At 34.4% G+C, this 17,525-nt stretch overlaps 1 pseudogene; it reads left to right on the top strand.

Moving 5' to 3' along the window:
- The first annotated feature begins 2,234 nt into the window (after positions 1–2,234).
- On the top strand, positions 2,235–3,875 carry LOC107935126 (aldehyde oxidase GLOX-like; annotated as a pseudogene).
- The last annotated feature ends 13,650 nt before the right edge of the window (positions 3,876–17,525 follow it).

Here is a 17,525-nt window from a genome sequence, read left to right as displayed (position 1 = left end):
GCCACCGTGTACGGTGACCGGTGCCGGTGCCGGCGCCGGCGAGGGTCCGGTGACGGACCGGTGACCCTCCTCCCACCGGAATCCTTCCCCTCTCCCTCCTCTCTCTTTTTCTCTCTTCCTCTCTTTCTTTTTTTTTTCTTCTTCCCCTTACAAATGAATTTTTTTTTCTAAATTTAGGCCTATTTATAGCCCTCCAAAACGACGTCGTTTTGGGGGCTACACTTAAGCCCCAAAACGACGTCGTTTAAGCCTAACCCGACCCGATCCAACCCGCTCCGGACAAGGATCCGCTCGTTTTTGCTTTGAGGGATTATTTGCGCAATAAGTCCTTCCACATTTTTGATGTTTTAAATTAGGTTTATATGTATTTATGAATTGGCCCTGAACTTCGTCGCGCTTCTCCATTTAGTCCCTGGCCAAGTGCAGCGTTTTAAAGGCTTGGGGAAAATTACTTTTTTGGCCCCCACTGTTTGCGAGTGCATTCAAATAGATCCTCTGATGTATCTTTTATTTTAAAATTTGCCCAAAACTTTGTTTTTAATTCGAATTTAGTCCTTTTTGTCATTTTTGCTCTCAAATTAAATTTGTAATATTAATTTTATTTAACATTAATATTATGTTTACTATTATTATTTTTTAAATATTAGTGTACTTTGTATGTATATATTATTGTTATGTATATTTTTAATACATATATATATTTATGAGGTATTATTACTAGTTGTTTATAACATTATTACTCTTTAATATATTATGCATATATTCTAATACTATATTTTATATATATATACATTTTTATTTTATATATATATACATACTTTTAATATTATATTCCACATGTATATTCTTAACATCATATTATTATATATATCACGCACAAATTTTTAATACTTTATTACATATATATTCTTATATGTTATATGTATATTTTAGTACCATGCTTTATATATCTATGTTTTATTTCATACCATACTATGTATATATTGTTTATATTCATTATTAATATTAGTACATATATTTCATTACACGTATATATATACTTTTTATTAATATTATTTTTGTATATCGTATTATTCATTATTATACATGTATATATATAGATATTTTTAGTACTTATTATAATATTTTTCTTATTATTTATATATGTTCTTTTAAAATATCACAGTGTTCATGTATTTTATTATATATGTATATTGTATATGTTCATTTTAAATATATTATGTATATATATATTTCTTATATACGCTATGTACATACATCTTTCAACATTTATTATTATGTATATATACTTTAACATTACTAGTTATATATTTTTCATTTCATATATAGTTCAAATAATATATGTAGTATATTTCTAACATTATTACTACTTATATATAGGTGTGTACAAAAATATATCACGTATATACACTTAATATCATTTTTTATATATATGTATATTCTTTGTTTTCTCGTATTTGATACTATTATTACATTTCATCTTGCATGCATTGTTATTGTTTTCTTATATTACTGTCATACTCGTTATTTGCTTCAATGTATTTCTGGTTCCTTTATTCATTTTCATTTCACATCAAATTGTTTAGCATTATTTCGAAAATCTTATTCTTGTTTTTAAATAAGTGAGGCAATGTATCGATTTAACATTAGGCCGTAAGTTTCATCGCTATGTTGGATGGAATTTTTAGGCTCGTGTTTAAACGGTATATCCTTTTCAAAAAAAACCGAAAAAAACTAAGGTTTCTTGTCTTTTCAATTGAATCATGACTAAATATTAAATTGAACTAGCATTTTTGAAAATTAAGACAACAAATGTTTAAAAGATACCAATTTTGGGCGTCGTGAGGGTGCTAATACCTTCCTCGCGCATAACTGACTCCCGAGCCCTACTTTGTCTCTGATTTTAACGTAGACCTATCGGCCTTCTTTTGTTTTAAAAATAAATTTATTAGGTGTCCGATCACACCTATAAAAAGGATCAGTGGCAACTCTCCTCTTTATTTCCGTTTTTCAGTTTATGTTTCAAAAAAGTCGAACTTCAGTTTTCAAGTTTTCAATAAATCGCCACAATTAGCGACCAAGCGAAACTAAAATTTTTACGTCGCTACAAAAACCTTAATTAAAAAATAAAATTGGGTTTCCCTCCATCACAAAGCACTTATATATAGGACCAAACTCAGACACTTGTCATCATCACCCAAAGTAAATCAATACAATAACCCATCAAAGCAAAAATGGGAGCTCTTTCATTTATGTTCACTACCCTTCTTCTTCTTCTTCTTCAGCTTCTCTTTGCATCACTGCCCCACCACCGCACCCTCACCTACGCCGCCGACGGTAGTTGGCAGCTCCTGCAAAAAAGTATAGGAGTGTCTGCCATGCACATGCAACTTTTTAGGAATGATCGTGTCATTATGTTTGATAGGACAAATTTTGGGCCGTCGAATTTATTGTTACCGAAATGACCCAACCGACACGGCACTCCAAGTTGATTGCACTGCTCATTCGGTGGAGTACGATGTTTTTTCCAATAAATTTCGGGCTCTCACGGTCCAAACTGATGTTTGGTGCTCTTCAGGCGCTATCATGCCGGACGGTAACTTGTTCCAAACTGGCGGTTTTAACAACGGCGAACGTCGAGTTAGGGTTTTCAGCCCATGTAAGACGTGTGATTGGAATGAAATACCAAATGGGTTGACGGCAAAAAGATGGTATGCAAGCAACCATATCTTGCCAGACGGGAGACAAATCATCGTCGGCGGTCGAGGGCAGTTTAACTACGAGTTCATCCCTAAAAACATCGTCGCTAATAAGATCAACTTGCCTTTCTTGTCAGAAACTAATGACAAAGTAATCGAGAACAATCTTTACCCATTTGTTTTCCTCAACATTGATGGAAACTTATTCATTTTCGCCAACAATCAAGCTATTTTGTTCGATTATGTGAACAACATTGTTATTAAAAAGTATCCAATGATCCCCGGCGGTGAACCTCGAAGCTATCCAAGCACTGGTTCGGCCGTTTTGCTTCCATTGAAGAGCTTGAAAGCTGCAACTATCGAAGCTGAAGTTCTAGTATGTGGTGGTGCTCCTAAAGGATCCTACCTTCAATCTTTAAAAGGTACTTTCTTGGCTGCCTTGGATACATGTGCTCGGATTAAAATAACCGACCCAAATCCGGAATGGGTCATGGAGACCATGCCTTCAGCTAGAGTCATGGGTGACATGATATTGCTTCCAAACGGCAACGTCTTGCTTATCAACGGTGCAGGGTCCGGGACGGCAGGATGGGAACAAGGTCGGGACCCGGTTATGAGTCCGGTCTTGTACCGACCCGACAACGATATTAGCTCACGATTTGAGGTTCAAAACCCAACCACCATCCCTCGTATGTACCATTTCACGGTAGCGTTACTCCATGATGGAAGAGTTTTAGTCGGCAGAAGCAATCCCCATGCATTTTACAACTTCACCGGTGTGCTTTTTCCGACTGAATTAGCTTAGAGGCATTCTCACCGGCATACTTAGATGCTACATTTGACAACCTACGACCTACCATCATTGCTCCTAAGTCGATGTCGGGGATTCGATACCGGAAGAAATATATAATCCAAGTGGCGATTAACAGCGACAAAGTGGATGAAAGCTCGATGTTGGTAACAATGTTTGCACCAGCTTTCAACACGCATTCGTTCTCCATGAATCAAAGGTTGCTTGTTCTCGGGAACGATAAAGTGACGGCAGTGGGTAACTCGAGGTACAATGTTGAAGCAACAACGCCGTGGTCAGGGAATTTAGCACCATCGGGATTTTATCTATTGTTTGTGGTTCATCAAGGCATTCCTAGTCAAGGCATTTGGGTCAGGTTGCACTAATACTAAAAGAAATAAAGAACATAGTGAAAAACATTCATTCAAATTGATGATGGTAAGGTATGTGATTAGTGGTTTAAAGGGTTGATTGATCGAAATTCACTTGTTAAACCAGGAAATATTAATGTTTGTGCTTTTAATTATTTGTAAAGATTTGATGATTTAATGTGTAAATTTCTTTTGATTATCAATAAAAATTTATTTTATTTTCGTTAATAGTTGAGTTAATTTTAGTTAGAGATACATCTATAGTCGGGTCAGTTTGAATTCATCTAGACTCATGTGTGATAGTAATTTTCAAATGGTAAATCAAGAAGTTCATGAGGTAGTTATGAAATTAGCATATAGAGTTATTAAACAATTTACTATAATATTTGGTGAAAAAAATAGTACAGGGACTGAATTAAATAGTAACTAAAAAGAATTGATTTGATTTGAATTTTTGACACCCTTGAATTTTGACTAAAAACAATTTAGTCTCTCTACTAAGTTAAATTTTGAGATTTGTTCCTTAGTTTATACTTTAATTTAATGTAATTTGGTCCGTCTATGTTCAAATGGTTAACAACTTTGGGTAAAGTAATAAATTATTATTATTTTTTATCATTCAATCAAATGGTTAATTTCATGTGAAAATATAGAAAACCATATTCATTTTTGAAAGAAAAATCCAAATTATAATCACTTTAATATGGCAATTAACTGTAGATTTACTAACATTATAAAAGTAAAGTAAAAAGATCAAATAATGTGAAATTAAAAGGTTTTAAATTAATTTAAAATTAAGAAAGAATGAAACGATTAAAGATGATGAATAGTGAAAAACATAAACCCGTAAAATACTTTCCAAGGATTCTTCTATGCTTACCTTATCCATGCCACACGATAAATCTTTAAGATTAGTTATGTGATTAAGCTTATTTGACTTCTGCTATAACATCAATTGTGCTAATTGAACGAAAATATAAATTATAGATTGTGAAAACCGGATAAAACCCAAATTTTTTTATGAATTATATTCTTAATTTAGACTATAACAACGCCGATTAATACATATAAGCAGTAGGAAGAGACCTTGACCCCTACAAAATTTATAAAACTGCTCTATAATCACTTTAAATTGTAAGTTAATACATTGAAAAAATTGGTAAAATTAATGGTCTAAAAATTATAATATTTTTATAATTTTATATAATAATATAAAAATAATTTTTAGTAATTTTCTAACTCGATGGTGTCCAATTGACTTAATATCTTCCTGGATCAATTAAAAATTCTATGTTTTAAATATTTGGGTTGACAAAAATAATTATTTTGAAACATGAATCCCCAAATCATGTATATATATAACGTGAGAAAAATGGAGAGGGAGTGAGAACTAGAGAGAGTCAAATTCTTATCTCATTCAATGGATAGAATCTTGGAATGTTGTAATCTCTTATTTTGTTTCACTAACATTATATATTATTCATTCTTATATTTAATATTTTTTAAAGTAGAATACAAATATAAGTCAAATACAAATTATAAATAATTCGGTTAATTAGAACTAAAATAAACTAAAGATTATAAGGTATCCAAATCTTTACCGTCAACTTTCTTTCTATAGTAACATCTTATACGTATGTTCTTTTTTCACTATTACAACTTATATGCTGATTTATGTAAATTTAGATTCATGCATCTGCAATTAAATTTCCTATTTTCAAATGGAGATAATCAAATTAAAATATAATAATTAAATTCTAAAACTGAGCACCAAAACCAGAATTTAACAAAATGCAGTAGATGAGACACACATATATATATTTGTTGTCCGAATATTTTAAAACAAGAAAATACAAAGGAATATTGAGTAGCAATATTCCCAAACATTTTAATTATTTATTTATGAACCACTAATACCATATTTTATACATTTTATTTTTCGTTTGTTTTATTTATTATATAATTTTGTCAACAATGTGTCGATGGCAATTATCCATGACAAACTATGAACCAACATTGAATTTTGATCAACAAAAGAAAATTGAACCAATTTCTCAAGAAATTTCTAAATAATCTTAACCCTCACAAAATTGTTCTTATCCATAACTTTATTATAAGTGTCATAACCATTTTTTTTTTAAAAACGGGAATCGACTTGGATTTGAAAATGAAAACAAAAAAACGGGAGTCGCCACCAATCTTTTTTGATGAGGTGTGATCGGGTCACCTCAAATTAATCATTTTAATAAGACTTAAGATTTATTAAAACGATAATCTCTGGTCTACGAAAATCAGAAAATGAGTTCGGGAGTCGATTACGCACGAGGAAGGATTAGCACCCTCGATACGCCCAAAAATTGGTACCTAGTTGATTAATTAGTGTCTTAGTGTCGAAAAATAAAAAAAAAAAACTTGAAAGACTTTGAAATACAATCCTTCTTTTTGTAAAAAACATTCGAACGTTAAAGACCTTCTCGTTTCGAAGCAACGAAATGTCATATCCAGTGAGTTAGGACACAACATCTCAATCTTTTGAGAATGAGTTTGTCTTTTACCTAAAAATTCGTGTATTTCGGAGGGATATTCGGTTAGCTAGGGTGAACAAGAAAAATCGAAACCCCGTAAGTTAGGGTACGTCTCCTCGAATTTCCAAACACCGAATATTGCCTTTACTTGTAAAAAATCTTATTTCGAGGTAACAAAATGTCATACCCGGTGAGTTAGGGCACAACACCTCGTATCTCCGAGAATAAGCATTTTTCAAAACTAGTATTGTGATTTAAAAGAATGCTCCGTTATTTAGGTTAAATGAGAAAAATCGAAACCCCGTAAGTTAGGGCACGATTATCTCGAATTACCAAATACAAAATATCACTTTTACAAAAGAAATTTTTTAAGGTATCGAGTGAAAAATATAATGTGACTTATTGTGAAACATAAAACCAGATCATGATGCTAATATGCAATACGTATGACAGTATCAATGACAAGGATATAAGCAATCATAAAAAAGATGAAAGCAAGGCTAGTGATATAAGAACATAAAACACAAGCATAAGGTAAATGAAATGATCGAATACATAAGTAAATAAATAAATAAAAACAAATAAAGCATGGCAAAAATGACAATGATAATGAAAACGATAATAATAATAGTAATATAAATAATGATAGTCTAAAATGATAATAATACATATGGCATTAAACATTATAACAAGGGTAATATAGTTGTGAAATAGCGGGGAACATATATATGTGAAACATAAACGTATAATACTAGATTAAAATATATACAATATTTGTTGAAACGATAATAATAAAAAAACTAATAATAACGATATATAAGTATATACATATATGTATTAAAATACATACATATTAATAAAAGTTATAAGAGATATATAAAAGAAATATATATATATATAATAATAGTACGATATTAACAGATATATGTGCGTAGTATAAAAGATGTATACGTAATATAATATTGAAATATTTACATGGTATGTACATATTAGAAATAATAATGATAAGAATCAACTATTACTAATATTATATAAATATATACATAAAGGTATATGATAATATTTAAAGGTATATACATAATACATACATCATATACTAAAAAAAATAAGTATATATATATGTTAAAATATAGGCATAATGTACATAAAAAAATGTATATATAATGTTTGAAAGAACAAATATACATAATATTATATTATATTAATATATATATATGTATAACATGGAGCATAGTGTAAAAGGATGCACATACGACATACCCGCATAAAAAACAAAAATGTTAAACTATTAATATTATAATATATATATACATATATATAAGAGTGTTAAGTAAAAATGACAGTAATGAGATGCTAATAAAATACAAATATAGTAACATTAATAAAATATAGCAGTATGAATAATATTAAAATTAAATAGAATGGTGAGAAAAAAAGTAAAAAGGTAACAACAAAATGATTTAGAATAAATAATAGAACAGTTTTAAAAATATTTTAACAAATGAAATACTATACCTTTTAAAATAAATAATATATGAATAAATAAAGAAAAATAAAAAGATTAAAATCAAATTGACTAGGGGTTATATTGGAATAAAAACGAAATTAGAAGTGAATACTATAACAAAATAAAAGAACAGGGTAAAAATGAAAATATGCGTAAGGTTTGAGGACTAAATAGGTAAAATACCCAGCCTCTGGACACGTGTTCACTTCGCAGCATGTCAATGGGTCGGAGGACCTGATTGAAAAACTCAACAAAAGCATGGGGTCAAATTAAAAGCAGAGAAAAAATCAACACGCAAATAACCCAATATTCACTGAGATTGACAAGCACTGAGAAAAAAGAGGGACTATCCGCGCAAATAACCCAATATTCAGAAACACGAAGATCTCCCAAGTACGGGTCGAGTCTTACACGGGTCGCCTTAAACGACGCCGTTTCAATGCTGGTACCTATGGTGCAAAACAGCACCGTTTTTGCACTGCTTTTTAATCCAAAATTTCGTATGTTTTTTTTTATCTTTTCCTTTCTTCTGCAAAAAAATAGAGAGAGCAGCCCCTTTCTCCCCATTTCTTTCTCTGCTAGGGTTTCAAAAGAAACCCATTTGTTGCGCCGTCGCCTCGACTGCTACTCCTCCGCCATGGACGGTGGCCGAACACTCCAGGTACTTTCCTTTTCCTCTTTTTTATAGCATTCTTATATATGTATGTAAATAACTTCGTAAAATAGAAAAAAAATGAGAAAAAAATAGAGGAATAACATTTTTTGAAAGAAAAAATAAGAGAGTATCAAAAGACCTTAGCCCCTTTTGATCCCTTCTTCAACTGTCTCCTTTTATTATTTGTATCCAAATCGATTTCTTGAAACAAATTCCCCTTAAAAATACAATCGGTTCCCCCCTTTTGAAAATATAAATCCCCCCTTTTTATTATTTTCTCTTTCGACTTTATAGTCGATTACATGATTTCTCTGCCTTCTGCTTGTTTCCCCTTTTTTGCTTTGCGTGTTTCTGCTCTCTGTTTGTTTTGCAGGTGATGGGATGATGGGATGGAGGCAGTGCAAGTGGAGCAAGTGGAGGTGTGGGTGGTGACAGACTTTGGTGGCTAGGGTTTTCCTTTTTGGCTGAAAATTAGTTTAAGGTTGTGGGCTGATTTGGGCTTTGTAATTGGGTCTAGAGTTTAGTTTTGGGCCGGGCATAATTTGGGCTATACAGCTGCCCCTCTTTACTTGTTGTCGTGTAACGATAATAGAGCAAAGACTTTTAAGAAAGACCAAATTTGCCCGGTCTCACCGATTCTTGACTTCTTCAGTGCTCCTCTTCTTCAGGTCGCCTTATTCTAGTCCACCACATCTTGTTGCTTCGATCCACTTCACTACAATTCAAGGAGATAAAACTGGTAACTTTAACCTACCCCACTGCGACTTCAGGGGGATAAGGCTTACAGCTATGATTTACTCCACTGGAACTTCGGAGATTCAAGGAGAAGAGATTTGTAGCTACGATCTTCTCTACTAAAACTTTGAGGAAATAAGAATTCAGGTAGAAGGGATTTGTAGCCTCGACCTACTACACTGAAACTTCAGAGATTCGTAGGCTCAATTTTCTCTACTAAAACTTCGATGAGATCTGTTGTGGCTTCGACCTATTCCAATGCCATTTCAAGGAGAAAGATCCGTTGAAACTTCAAAGAGATACGAATAGTGGCTTCGAGCCTCTCCAGTGCCATTTCAGGGAGAAGAAAGTTGTAATTTTCAGCCTGGTACCCTATTGCTTAGGGGTTTAAGGCCCATCGTCTTCGGTCTGTTACCCTACTGCTTAGGGGGTTAAGATCTGGAAATTCAGCCTGTTACCCTACTACTTAAGGGTTTAAGGCCCTTCGTCTTCGATCTGCTCCACTACTGCTTAGGGAGATAAGATCTGCAATTTGGTTTGTTACCCTACTGCTTAGGGGGTTAAGATCTAGAAATTCAGCCTGTTACCCTACTGCTTAAGGGTTTAAGGCCCTTCGTCTTCGATCTGCTCCACTACTGCTTAGGGAGATAGGATCTGCAATTTGGTCTGTTACCTTACTGCTTAAGGGTTTAAGACCCTTCGTCTTCGATCTGTTTCCCTACTTCTTAGGGGGTTAAGATCTAGAAATTCAACCTATTACCCTACTGTTTAGGGGTTTAAGGTTTGAAAATTTGGCTTGTTACCCTATTGCTTAGGGGGTTGAAGCCCATCACTTTCGATCTGTTTCCCTACTGCTTAGAGGGTTAGATCTGTAAATCTTCAGTTTGCTCCACTGCGACTTCAGGGAGATAAGACTTGCTGGATTCGATCTGTTCCACTGCGACCTCAGGGAGACAAGATCTGTAATTTTCAGCCCATTACCCTACTGCTTAGGGAGTCAAGGTCTGTAAATTTAGCTTGTTACTCTACTGCTTAGAGGGTTAAAGCTCATCATCTTCGATCTATTTCCCTACTGCTTAGGGTGATAAGATCTATAAACTTCAGCTTGTTACCCTACTGCTTAGGGAGTTAAGGCTTGTGAATTCAACCTGTTACCCTACTGCTTAGGGGGTTAAGGTCTGGTGAATTCACTAATTCTAGGAACATGACCTGTAGAATCAGTTCCATGTATTTATGCGTATGCCAAAGAATTAGGATGCTATGATCAAAATGAACCAAATGCTCCTAATTAGATGCGTTATGAATATGTCAAATAATTAGGATGCTATGATCGAAATGAATCAAATGCTCCTAATTAGATGTGTTATGAATGATATATGAATGAAAATGATCCCTTTAAAAAGGCTTAAGGTATCATCGCTCGTTGTTCATCAGGACATTATCACTGACGTGTTACGCTGCCATCTTGTTCGGTTGGTATTCTTGACAGAAAAGTCAAAGAAACAATCACATTTTGCTCAGCAAGCTTGCCCCGCTGTAATTTTAAAGTTTCTTCCACTGTACCTTCTAGGACATAAAGTTTGTTCTTCCTGCTGCATTTGAGGGGAATAATCATTTAATTTCTTCTATCCATCCTGCTGCCGCTCAAAGGTATAGGATTTGCGTCTTCTTCAATCAATTTGATCTATTACACCATTCCTCAGGTGTAATGAACAAATGTATATGCCTGATATCTGTATGAATACAAAATACCATTTTTATTTTCTCGAGAATAATCCCATTGCTTGTTCTTTACCGGGATTATAACACCAATGTAATTTTTCTGCTCAACCAATATCTTTGATAGGAAACCCAATGAGATGATTTCAATTTGGGCTCAAATATTTTCAACCCTTAGGCTTGGTGAGTTCTGAATAATGGTCCTGTTTTAGGCTCCTGTACTATTTAGAAGCTCCTAAAGTAATATGCAGAACTTCTTTTGTGAAAGTATTATTGGTCCATTAATCGTTATTTCAATGCAAAATGCTTGAAAAATATTAAAACGATGGACAAGAAGAAAATTGATTGGGAGCATAGCTCGAAATGAATAAATTAATCAAAGATTGCAAATGCAATAAGAAGGAAATTAACTCAAAATGAATAAGTTAATTAAAGATAGCAATGCAATAAGAAGAAAATTTATTCGGACATATCTTGAAAAGAATCAAAGATAACAAATTCAAAGTGGGCAAAATGGAAGCTAGATGCCCCAGATATCGCAGCTTGAGCTTCTCTGTACCAACTTTTTGAGGACCTTTCTGAGCTCAATATGTATTTAGAGGATCCGGAGTACATTGTCAATGCCCCAAGACGTAGCATACTTCTTCATTGTTAATTCAGGCATAGCAAGACTAATGTATGCCCCATTTTGATCCAAGTTTGAGTCGCCCTTTTCGGGTTTTCAACTCAAATCCCCTTTGGTCTCAAGGCACCCTTTGCGGGTTTTCGCCATGGCCTCTCCTCTTTTATTTCCTTTTTTTTAAGGCACCCTTTGTGGGTTTTCACCTTGGCCTCTTTCCTTTTAGGTAGAATATTCCTTGACTGGATTTGAATTCACTGGATTGGGCAAATCTTTGCCATCAACGCTCCTCCAGAATGGGCCTTTTACTACATAAAGTCCCTCCTAGTTTGACATCCACTTTCCTCTGAAATCCTTTTGTATAGGAGGGATATTCTTTAACATCAAGTTCCCTTCGTGGAATTTTCTAGGATAAACTTCTTCATCGTAAGCTCGCATCAGTCATTTTCGGTGCATTGGACTTCGACAGATAGCTTTCGACCCTCTCTTTTCAAATTCAATTGATCCTATCAGGATTGGATCCATTCTGCCTTATCTAATTTCAGCTCTGACGAGACTCGGAGAAAAGAAATCTCATCTTCAAAACCGATTCTATCCTATAAACCAATGAGCAATGTGTTTCCCCAGCTAAGGTTCTTGCCGACGTTCGATGAGCATAGAGGGTACATGATGACTTCTTATGCCGATCTTTACAAGTCTCAGTCATCTTTCCATGATCTTCTTCTTCTTCTTCTTCTTCTTTCTTTAAGATTTGATGATTGGCATATGAAGCGACTTTCACCCTCTTGGCGAAGTAATTGATACCTGCTGGAAGCCTTCGACGAGATCGGCCCAATAACCTCTATGCCCCATACAGAGAAAATCGAAAGAATGAAGAGGCACATGAATTTTCTCTCCATAAATTTGGCATTTACGGCATACTGATGCAATCCTTTTCTATGGTGGACCAGCAGAACCCAAATCTCATGATTAGTCTGGCCAGCATATGTCATTCAAAACCCTGCAACATCCTCATGTCTTAGTAGCCAGGTGTATCTTGATACGATTGTGTAAAAAATCTTTAAATTATTGGAATTGACTCAATGACATCTCGCTTTGCCTTTGTGGTGATGCAGACTCCGATGTTTGCCTCTTTCTCTTGTCCTAGGCCTACTGTCCACTGTCTTTTTGTAAGAGAGGATCTGTTTTCATCTTACTCTACCATCCTTAACAAATCAGAGATTAGTCTACATCTCTGTCATCTTCAAAGTGTTGAGATCCCTTTAAGCCCATATTTTGCTCAAAAGGAGACTCGAAGCCAATGACAGTGTTACTCATATCATGGATATTTGGAGACCCGCTGAAGGTAGATTCCAAAGAATAAATGACTCTATGATCATGGATAAAGTATACATGAATATTTGAAAGAAAGTCCAAAGAACAAAAGAATATATGAACAATTATTTGTATAGTATGAAATGAAATAAAAGAATTTTTACTCAAAAAAGATGCATTTTATTGAAATAAAGACTTAGGACACAAGCCTATTTCACAAAAGGATTTTTATTGCTTCTAGGCTTAAAGCAACAAGCGTGTTCCGAATATTACTCTAGATTAGCTCTAAAAATACAGGGATTTCTTCTACAGTCCCATTGTTCAAAACATCCCCAAGTACGCAAGGGTTTGGAAACTATTATTCTCCAGTTCCCTCTTTGGATATGTCATTCAGATTCTCTGATATTCCTTCCAGGCTTTTGACTTGTTCAAGGCATTGCAACTCTCTTGCCCCCACTTTCAAATCGTATTTACTGCATTTTCAGAGTGATTTGGTTCTGAGGAATCGTCAAACTTTACAACTCCCATTTCAACGAACTTTTCGACCAACTTTTTAAAAGTAGTGCAGTTTTTGATTGAGTGTCCCGTTATTCCCGCGTGGTACTCGCATTGAACATTCTCATTATACTATTTTGGGAACGAAGGTTGCACTGGTTCCGAGTAGAACGGTGACACTACATGTACATCAAAGAGATTCTGATACAACTCCTTATATGACATTGAGATTGGTGTAAACTGGAGCCTTTCTGTATTCGACCTCGAGTTGGATTCTTGCCTCGGCTGGCCTATGTTGACCAATTTGGGGTACCCTTTACTCATATTATTCACTTCATTTTCATTTCTATTTGGGGTTGACCTCTTGGCGTTTTCTCCTGCATCTATCTCCCCACTTCTAATTGCGTTTTCAATCATCTCACCGGACATTACTATGTCTGAGAAGCTCAGGGTAGCGCTTCCCAACATATGGGTAATGAACGGGGCTTTCAGAGTGTTGATGAAAAGCGATGTAGTTTCTTTCTCTAGAAGAGGTGGTTGGACTTGCGTCGCTACCTTTCTCCATCTTTGGGCATATTGCCTGAAGCTCTCACCTTGTTTCTTTTCCATATTCTGTAGTGTAATTCTGTCGGGTGCCATGTCAGTCATGTGGCCATACTACTTCATGAAAGCCTGTGTTAAGTCTTTCCATGAATTGATTTTAGCACGACTTAATTTATTGTACCATTTAGTTGTTGACCCGATCAGACTATCTTGGAAGCAATGAATTAATAATTGGTCGTTATTAACATATCCTGTCATCTTTCGACAGAACATTGTGATGTGAGCTTCAGGACAACTAGTCCTATTGTACTTTTCAAACTCTGGAGTCTTAAATTTTGACGGGAGTACTAGATCAGGGACCAAACTCAGATCCTTGGCATCGACCCCGCGATGGTAATCAGCATTTTCCATCACTCTAAGTTTTTCTTCCAACCACTTATATCGATCTTCGAGTTGTCTTGCCAGTTCAACCTTTGCTTTTTCTATTCCTTCCAATTCGTCTAGATCAGGAACTTCATGATTGGTTAGACTGTTCCTTGGATTGGAACCTGAGCCCGTCGGGTAGTTCATGAGTGCCGAGGTACCGTCCAGATGTTGTGATCTGATAGCAATAGGTACATCTTGCGGACATGTCTGATCGTTTATCGAGGTGAAACCCGGAGGGTATAGAGGCTCATCATTGTCCTCCCCAGCATTGATCATGGAGTTTTTTCCTCTTCCTAACCCCTTAGTCAGTAATTGGGACAATTGATTCATCGTATTCCTTTGGGACTCTAGCATTTGGTCCCTTATATCTTGTTGGATCTTTGCTAGCTGCTCTTGCATTTGCATTTGTAGCAGGTCTTGCGTCTCTCTTTGAAGTTGTTTAAGTCTTTTCAATCTTTGATCCATATCTTTTATCTTTTTCCGTGTACCATAAAGATGCCTAGTCGTTTGACCTTTGTCGGTTCCCAGGCTAACTGAAATAATTTCACCTAATTAGGGTTCTTTTAGGGGAAGTCTAATGCAAATGATGCAATGCAATGCAAATACATGAATGAATGCAAAAGAAAGGAAGGCATTGATTCTGAATTCAATTTCATTAGAACAACTTTTCTAGAAAACAAATTCTTTTACATAAAACGGACTACATATACGGCCTTTCTCTCATATTCCAAGTGAAGACACCTATTTTCCTCTTCATATCCAGATCTTATGGTCAAGTCTTGTGAACTTTCTAAAAGATGTCTCCATTAACTCCTTTTGCTTGATCCAGGCTGCAACTCGTTGCTCACTTATCCCCACGATACTTGTTAGCTTCTTTAAGCCATGACTGCTCTCAAACAATCTTTGTCGGCTTGCATTCTCAGGCAATGAAGCAAAGTCTTGTATGTCTTCGCGGACTATCAGCCTTGTTTCATTATGTTTACTTGGACCATATTTAGACAACCGTGTTATAATCCACTTTATCAAAAAACTCATTTTCCTATGACAAACTATTCTATTTAGCAATCAAATATGAATCAACACCCCCTTCCTATGATGATGAAATGCAATGCAATTATAAATAAAACAAAAACAAAACACGTTAGTGCAGGATAAATAAATAACAAATAAAGTAATTCGGGTGACCACTAGGGGTTCAGAGTAGCTCTACCTAGGGTGGGTTCTTAAGGCTCGCTACATGAGGTTTGGTTCTAAAGTAAAGGTACCTGAACCAGCAGATTCCTCGATCTTCACCCATTATAGGCTCATACAGACCGAGTTCAGTTCAGGGGAATACATTTCCCTATAGCTGCACGGAGATGAAAATCTCACGAAGACATAGGTACGGATGTATCCCAAAAGCGATCCACTATCTTGCACGGAGGTGAAAACCTCACGAAGGAGTAGTTTCTCACTTCCACTTAAAGGGGTGTGACCATAGCGGTCATGCAATGCAATGTGCAAGGATATATGCATAAAAAAACCGAAGCGATTAAAGAAAATAGGAATAAAATGATGAAAACCGCAAGAAAAACGGGTGAAATGCAATGAAAGGATCGTATATCAAAATCAAATTTTCAATTTTCGACAAAAAGACAAAAGTTAATCAACTTGTGGCTTGACTGTCTTATTTGGGTCCCTAGTGGAGTCGCCAAGCTATCGTAACCATTTTTTTTGAAAAACGGGAATCGACTTGGATTTGAAAATGAAAACAAAAAAACGGGAGTCGCCACCAATCCTTTTTGATGAGGTGTGATCGGATCACCTCAAATTAATCATTTTAATAAGAGTTAAGATTTACTAAAACGATAATCTCTAGTTTACGAAAATCAAAAAATGAGTTCGGGAGTCGATTACACACGAGGAAGGATTAGCACCCTCGATACGCCCAAAAATTGGTACCTAGTTGATTAATTAGTGTCTTAGTGTTGAAAAATAAAAAAACTTGAAAGACTTTGAAATACAATCCTTCTTTTTGTAAAAAACATTCGAACGTTAAAGACCTTCTCGTTTCGAAGCAACAAAATGTCATATCCAGTGAGTTAGGACACAACATCTCAATCTTTTGAGAATGAGTTTGTCTTTTACCTAAAAAATCGTGTATTTCGGAGGGATATTCGGTTAGTTAGGGTGAACAAGGAAAATTAAAACCCCGTAAGTTAGGGCACGTCTCCTCGAATTTCCAAACACTGAATATTGCCTTTACTTGTAAAAAATCTTATTTCGAGGTAACAAAATATCATACTCGGTGAGTTAGGGCACAACACCTCGTATCTCCGAGAATAAGCATTTTTCAAAACTAGTATTGTGATTTAAAAGAGTGCTCCGTTATTTAGGTTAAATGAGAAAAATCGAAACCCCGTAAGTTAGGGCACGATTATCTCGAATTACCAAATACGGAATATCACTTTTACAAAAGAAATTTTTTAAGGTATCGAGTGAAAAATATAATGTGACTTATTGTGAAACATAAAACCAGATCATGATGCTAATATGCAATACGTATGACAGTATCAATGACAAGGATATAAGCAATCATAAAAAAGATGAAAGCAAGGCTAGTGATATAAGAACATAAAACACAAGCATAAGGTAAATGAAATGATCGAATACATAAGTAAATAAGTAAATAAATAAATAAAAACAAATAAAGCATGGTAAAAATGACAATGATAATGAAAACGATAATAATAATAGTAATATAAATAATGATAGTATAAAATGATAATAATACATATGGCATTAAACATTATAACAAGGGTAATATAGTTGTGAAATAGCGGGGAACATATATATGTGAAACATAAACGTATAATACTAGATTAAAATATATACAATATTTGTTGAAACGATAATAATAAAAAAACTAATAATAACGATATATAAGTATATACATATATGTATTAAAATACATACGTATTAATAAAAGTTATAAGAGATATATAAAAGAAATATATATATAATAATAGTACGATATTAACAGATATATGTGCGTAGTATAAAAGATGTATACGTAATATAATATTGAAATATTTACGTGGTATGTACATATTAAAAATAATAATGATAAGAATCAACTATTACTAAT

This window comes from Gossypium hirsutum, chromosome A09, assembly GCF_007990345.1.
Source record: "Gossypium hirsutum isolate 1008001.06 chromosome A09, Gossypium_hirsutum_v2.1, whole genome shotgun sequence".
Classification (NCBI taxonomy): domain Eukaryota; kingdom Viridiplantae; phylum Streptophyta; class Magnoliopsida; order Malvales; family Malvaceae; genus Gossypium; species Gossypium hirsutum.
Note: the sequence above shows the minus strand (reverse complement) of the source record. Positions and strands in the feature narration are given on the sequence as shown.